This window comes from Mus pahari, chromosome 3, assembly GCF_900095145.1.
Source record: "Mus pahari chromosome 3, PAHARI_EIJ_v1.1, whole genome shotgun sequence".
NCBI classification, from domain to species: domain Eukaryota; kingdom Metazoa; phylum Chordata; class Mammalia; order Rodentia; family Muridae; genus Mus; species Mus pahari.
Genome location: NC_034592.1, coordinates 13,461,663 through 13,469,085, shown reverse-complemented (window position 1 = coordinate 13,469,085; position 7,423 = coordinate 13,461,663).

Sequence of the window (7,423 nt, the reverse complement as noted above, 5' to 3'; positions counted from 1 at the left end):
GAGAGGTACCTCCATCTTGTTTTGCTGACTTGGGACTTTACCCAGGGTGACAATGATGCTGCTGGTGGGGTATGACCCAGGGTCTCTCTCAGGAATTTTGGTACCTCACAGATTGACCTCTGTCTTAGGTGGGGTTTCTATTGCTGTGATGAAACACCATGACCAAAGCAACTTGGGGAGAAAAGGGTTTATTTGGCTCAAATATCCTGAATCACAGTCCTTTAAGGGAAGCCAAGGCAGGAACTCAAACTGGGTGGGAACCTGGAGACAGGAACTGGTGCAGAGGCCGCGGAGGGAAGTTCTGCTTGCAGGCTTGCTGCTCCCCATGATTTGCTCATTTTGCTTTTTTTTTTAGACCCAGGACCACTTTCCCCGGGGTTACACTGGACCCTCCCACAAGCTAGAGGACTCTAACTTGTGTCAAATTGACATAAAACCCTCCAGCTCAGCCTCTGTGCTTAACCTTTGGGTCAGATGCTAGATGGTGCTAGATGCTGCGTCCAAGTCTCGGCCCCCACTGAGTATATAGATGATGACTGCGGTGACCCTTTTCAGGTCCCCAGAACTCCAGACTGCAGAAGCCACCCTTCCAGGATTGCCTGCCTAGGGCAGGAGCCACCTTGAGTGTGGTCTTGCGGCAGATGGAGGGACCATGCCTAGGACAGCATTGAGTTCTCTACCCAAGGGCCCAGGGACGAGTTCCTACCTGCCTCACTGCCGTGGTTCTACTAAGGGACAAGGAGAGCCCTGTGCATCCCAGGAGCAAGGTTATCTTCCAATCTTTGCCCCAAACCATATTTTCTTGAACATCTAGAGAAATTTCTTAGTTTCTTTCTTCATTCCCTTTTTTCTCTGTGTAGTCCTGGCTGTCCTATAGACCAGTCTGGCCTTGAACTCAGTGATCCACCTGCCGCTCTCTCCCAAGTGCTGGGATTATGGCCACCACCACCCTGCTCTCGACTGAAGAATTTCTCTTTTTTTCTTTTTCTTTTTTTTTGGTTTTTCAAGGAGGAATTTCTTGATAAATTTTTTTTTTTTCTGAAGTGCTTTTTGGGTGGGAGGGGTGCTCTGTGTCCTTCGGTGGCATCGCCACAAAACAGTTTGGGGAGAGGGCACCACCTGCTGGCATCACCGGAAGTTGCAGGTGGAGAGGACCTTCACCAGGCTGCTGTCTGGTGTCCAAGGAACAGGGAAAGGAAGTCAGACTAACAGCATTGTCTTACACATTAGCACACCAGTGGAAAGTTCAAGTGTCACAGCATGTGTGGCTAAAAGTGGCAGGGTTTGGGCAGGGCCTGCGCCCAGCATCCTGCTATCCCAACAGCCTCCTGTCACTGTCCCGAGGACGCCCACTCCAGCTACAATAGCGGCTCTGCAGGCTTTGAATTTGGTATTACCAGAGGGACCTTGTGAGATGTCTAACTGTTTGCCCACATAAAACGTTCCCTGGCTTCTCTCCAGGGCTTGCCTCTTCTGCCCCGTCTGCCTGAATCCGTGTTTCAGAAGCTGTTGGCATTCTGGGATCCTGCAGGCTTTCAAGTGGCAGGCTGCTACTGCTGCTGCTGCGTCAAGAGCTAGGAGTATGCCTGCAGCAGGCAGCATGGAGCAGCCATGAGCAGAGTCAGCGCCAGAACCTGGGGAGAGCTCTGGACCAGGCTGGAGACAAAGCAGCACAGGGGAGCAGAGAGGGTGGAGGTGCCTCGGGGCCGTGCACAAACCCTTCCTTGCTTAGTTCAACCTCTCAGTCTTTCCTCACCTTCAGGGGCTAGGTTTACCCTGCTGTACCCTGCCTTTAAGCCCACATGGGGCAGCTGCACAGATAAGGCCCCTGGCACTCAGCCTCCCAGGTGCTAAGCAGGGATTGGGGGGAGGAGCCAGGGTTTCTCTGGCAACCCTTGTACAAGTCTGCCTCCCTCACTGACTCCAGCCCTGGGTTCTTAGATACCCACCCACACTCCTGCTCCTAGGCTCTTGCCCTTCCCAGCTGCCCTTCAAGTGAGTGAGTACCTGGGAGAGGGTGGTACCAGATCCTTGCCCAGTCTTCTGCAAGTCTTTAGGGGAAGGGGGAAGATCCAGCAGCATAGTACGGGAGAGGGTGGCACGGGAGAGGTGGACAGGAGAAGAGTTAGGCTTCTTAGCTTTGTTGGAGTTGGAGCCATCTTGCCCTCTTCCTGCAGGTTGCCCTCCACTGGCCTCAGGGCCCACTGTTAGGAGTCCCCTGCACTAGATTGCAGTGCCTGTTGGAGGGCTGTACGCACTGCCGCTTGGCTGATAACCCTGCTGGAATGCCTCCTGCCCCTGAGGGGGGTCTGTACTAAGGGCTAAGACAGCTGTGGAAGCCCAGAGCCGGTGCTTATCAGTTCTGAACCCTTCAGGGAGGGGTGCCACGGGCTCCTTTCCGATGGATGTTCCCTGGCCAGGAGCTGGCAGATTGCAAGCCCCTAGGAGCAGAGCTCTGAGGGCTTCGGGTCCCAGAGGTTGTACAGAGGCGGATCTCTGCTCTTCCTTTTATGAGGACGGTGACAGTGGTTCCCTCATGGCTTCTGGCAAGGAACCAGAGCTTAGTGGTATGCTGGCAAGGGTCTGAATGCCCCAGGTGGTGGCCTGTTAAGAACTGTTGTCCCCAGAAAGAGGACTACCAGAGCCTATTCAGCAGGGATTGCTGCTGTTGGCTGTAGAAGGTGGGGCTGAGGGACAATAGAAAGGGCTAGCAGGCCTTTGCCTCCTGTTGAGGCTTGCACTAGTAGTGGGGGTGTCTCCTTGTTGCCTTCACTATGACAGCATGGGTCCCTGGTCCTGCTAGGGACATTAGTGGTGCAGGGACAGTGCCTCTCAAGGTTTATTGGGTTGTTGTGTCACAGTTCTTGGTTCTTAGAAGAGGGAGGAGCTTTGCAGGATCTGAGCTGTAGGAGTGGGTTGGAGGGGCACTCCTTGCATCTGTGCCTGCATTTCCTGCCACCTCCTCTGAGAAGACAGGCATTTGTCCGATGCACTTCTCTGCTTCATCTCCATCCTTTCAGCACTTGCATCTGCCTCCCTGCACAGTACCATCCTTTCCCAATCGCTTCTATTGTGTTGGGCACACTTGCATCTGCCACCTCTGTGTGGCCATTGTTCCCTGGGGCTCAGATCAGCCTGAGGCATCAGTTAGCTTCCCTGGAGAGCAGACAGTTGGAATCGGCTGTGGGGATAGAAAGATAGGCTCACCGGCTTTAGAAGTGCACCCAAATCAAAACCTGTAGCCACAGAGCTGGCTGGACCTGCGTTGCAGATGTGTGTGTTTCTGTGTGCTATGTGTATGGTGTGTATATTGTGTGTCATAGAAGAGATTGGTGCTTTATACCAGGGTGTCCCTGTCGTCTGCTGGTTATTCCCAGCTGTGACCTGCTTTGGTCCGGGGAGACCAGGTTGCTTTTGTTAGAAGCCAGAGAGTCTGCTCCTGTTCCTGGCTGTCAGTATTATGGTGTGTTCAGGGCAGGACCGTGGCAGCTGCAGATGCTGATCAGGCTGAAGCCTGGGCGGTCTTGTTGGCGGGTGGGTGCCATGCCAACGTGAGGACGCTAGACCTGAGTCACTGTTGCCGTGGAATACACTGAGATACCACGCTCTACGGTGATGGGTGTGGTGCCCTGCTCCCCTCACGGTTTGCTGGCTGCCCTCGCCTGCTCTGGGATTTGCTTTTCCAGGGAGGAGGCGGTGAGAAATAAACAATGGGGCTAATTAGAGTCATCGCAGGCTTCCAGAAGAAAGCCCCTCCCCACCCGCTGCCACCTGCCCACCCAGACTGTAGCCTAAATATAGCATATGCTGTTGGCTGAAGCCTGCATGGGGCTGAGGGGAGGTGCCTCTTGGCTATGCTGCCCGGTAACTGTCACTCATAGCTGTACCTAGGTGGTCCATGGAGGAACTGGACAGTGGTCTGGGCTCTGGGATGGATAGACAAAAAGACAGACAGACAGACAGACAGACAGACAAAACTTCTAAGCCCAGCCAGATGAGCACCTTGTAACCTACGCACTTCTGACCTCGCAGGAGCCCTGCTAAGGCCCTGCCCTCTCTACTAAGGAGCAGACTTAGGCCCAGGGCTCTAAATGAACTTGCCTGAGGCCACTGACCAAAGTCCTTTTTCTGCAGGACAGACGGCATGTGACAATTCTGCTGGACTTTCCTCCTATCCTTTTCCTGATAACAAGCTGTCCCTTAGGTGAAATTCTACATGGTCCCAAGGACCCTCAGGTAGCTGCTGCTGCTATTGGCTGCAGGGGTATGGTGAATTGTAGAAAGGACTTGGTATTCTGGGTATGACCCTGCAAGGACCTTAGACATGTGACTCGGTCCCTCTGGTCAGTGGGCATTATAGAGCTGTCACGGTCAGAGCCATCTGTGGCTAGCATAGTCCCCAGCCTTTCAGGGGTCTCTGTGAATGCTATGAAAGGGATGTGGCCAGAGCTAGCTGCTAGCAAGGCTGTGTAGGTCCCTGAGGAGCCCTGCCCTTTGAGAAAGGCAGAGGGAAGCTGGCAGGTACCACAGGTGTGGTATCAGTGTGGAAACCCTGGTCACACAGTGGGATGGTAGAGGACTACCCTCCCGAAAGAGGAGAAGGAGGAGGCAGGGTGAGTGGGGGCCTAGGTGGCCTCTGAAGCTAAGCTGCTGCTTTGTACCTGTGGGGACAGAGCAGATGGTAGGTTGGCAAGTGTCAGGAGCCCAGGAGCAGGGTCCTGAGGGGCTCAGACCTCCAGAGCCTTGCAGTGAGCTCCCAGGTCGGCTGAGATGCTGCGGGCAGTAAGCGCAGGCCTGGCCTGAATGGGGCATGTGTGCTCCTTTTCCTGGGGCTGTGGTCTGCCCAGAGGCCATGAAGCCTTGCTCCTAGCTACCCTGTGGTAGACACAGTACAGAGTTCTGTCATGCCAGCTGCTGTGCCAGTCCTAGGGCAGGGTGGGCAGTCTGCAGGTTTTATCCTGCCGTGGTCTGGGTATCAGCAGAAGTTTGTGAGCTGCAGCTGAGACCTCCAGTGAGCCTGGACTGTGAGAAGGACGTGGCAGCAATCTTCACTGAGCCGTTGCATGCCAATGCTGAAAGAGACAAGGAAGGGCAGAGTGCCAAGCCTGTGGAGTAGCATGGGACACACAGGAGGATAGGAACTTCCAGCCTGAAGGATGGTGGCAGCGGACAGGGTGTGGGAGCCAGTCTGCAGGCTGCTGCTGCTGCTTTGCATGCTGGGTATCATTTTTCTGCTCATCGGGCTTTTGTTGTAATAACTCAGTTCAGAGCGACAGCCACGTACTGGCTCTGGCTAATTTGTTTTGTTTATGGTATGGCTTTTTTTTTTCCAGACAGGTCAAGCCCGACTTGGTGGAGACAGCTCAGCCCCTAAGCAGCTTCCTGTGGGTGGGAGGTAGGGCTGCTAACCAGTGAGGAAATTTTGTCTCCCCTTCTCAGAAGCATCCTGTTCCTCTGCCACTAGAAGAACTTTAACAGGACCTCATCAGCTCCTTTGTGCCAAAGGTAACTGTTATTCAAGGTTGTTGTGTGACAAAATATTTCCTAGGGAGATGCAACATTCCCCTTCTACTCACTCCAGTAGACAGACCATGTCAGACTCATGACAGACCAAAGTAGGGATACCACCAAGTCCAACTTGGTGAACCAGTGAGTCTTATTGAGGTTAGTTACAGGAAAATGGATGAGGGGTTACTTACAGGAGCAGAAATGACTCAAAGATAGCTGCATGACCAAGGCCCACCCAGGCATGGGTGACAGTTCACAGAGCTGGGAATCCAGAGCAACTGTACAGTCTGCAGGCAGTTCAACAGGTCGGAGAGTGTCCTCTGGTCTAAAACTCTTGTAGGCTGCTCGACTGGTTTCTGCTTCTCCCAGAAAGTTGATCTGGTTTCAGTTGGCAAGAGTGACTCTCCGCAGTCTTTATTGCTTCCTGGACCACTGAGTAAATCTGGTCAGTTTCAGGGACTTCCTGAAGCTATTTTGAGTTGTTCACCTCCTTGTTTTAGGAGCTTCCCTTTAGTTTGGAATGTTTCAATCAAGAAGGAAACCATTTCACAACAAAGGTCCAAACCCTGGGAGTTTGGATAGCCCTGGCACCCCTGGGGTGACCCCTATCTTGCAGGCAGCAGGTGGGAGACAGGCTAGCAAAAGCCACCAAGGATGTTCTGGGGAGGATCTCTGGAGTAGAGAAGTCTGAAGCAGAGCTCTCTTAAGACCCAGAGTTGGGTGATACAGCTTCCTCGTGTCTTGACTTGGGCTAGAATGCAGCAGTCTGGTATAAGCCTAGCTGGCTGTCTTCTCCTAGGAGGTACATGCCATCCCTTGGAGCATGGGGATCTAGAAGGCCTTTGTGTTTTCTAGACAACTAAATATACTGGATGCTGTCCTAAAGTTCACTTACAGAGACCAGTGGGACCATTAGGGAACAGATGAGTGGGATCTGCTCCAGGGCCATGGGAGTAGATGAGCCCCAGCAGGGCTGATCTAGGCTAGGGCAGTCAAGGCAGAACCATGCAATTACTATTGCCAACAAGAACACACACATGACTGTACTAGTTCATCTGGGCCCCTAGGTGGCAGTGTTCACCTCCCACATCCCCCTGCCTTCGGCAAAGTCAGATTCCCCCCCCCCCCATGGGCATGCTGCCCATTTCCCTAAGGTTAGCTCTGCAGACCTGCCCCAGGGACAACCGATTGGAAGGCCTCTTCTCCCTCGGTCTTGGGGAAAGTGGTAGATAGAAAAGTTGGCACCAGATGTGCCCAGGACACTGGAACTTGACTCTGGACCCTACCTATTCTGTACTAGAATGTTCTGGCTATGAGGGAGAGCCTAGGAGTTGGTGGCATAAAAGTAGTCTCCTCTCACACTCAGGAGGTCTGTTCTTGGATTACTGTCTCCAGGGATTCATGTCCCTTCCCTAGATCAGACCCTTTAGAAACAGTCTCAAGAATGAAGGCTGGCTAGCTCAGTGGTAAGAGGCTCACCTAACACACAAGCCCTGCAAACCGTCTCCAGCGCCATTAAGGAAAAGAAAGATCAAGTCTTGGGTCTTCTTCATGCTGCCTAGTCTTCTGTTCTTTGGAAATGCTTGGGAAGAAAGGCTTCAAGCTAAGCAGGGTTCTAATTCTGTTCACACCTTCGCTTCCCAGCCAACAGGGAGAAGGCACGACAGCAGAGGGTTTATGAGGTGCTCACAGTCCTCAGGGTGGGGTGTGGTCTCTAGTGTCCAAAGTTACCCTGCTTAGAGCTGGGATTTGAGTCTTTTGTCCTTGGAACTTTGCTGACCACAGGGCTTACTGACCAGAATCCCAATCTTCCCATCACATCGACTTCCAGAAGTCTCCATTGGGTGTGTGCTAGCTAGAGCCATGAGTAGGAGTTGAAGCCACAGGCTAACAGTCAGTGACACGGGGTTATTAT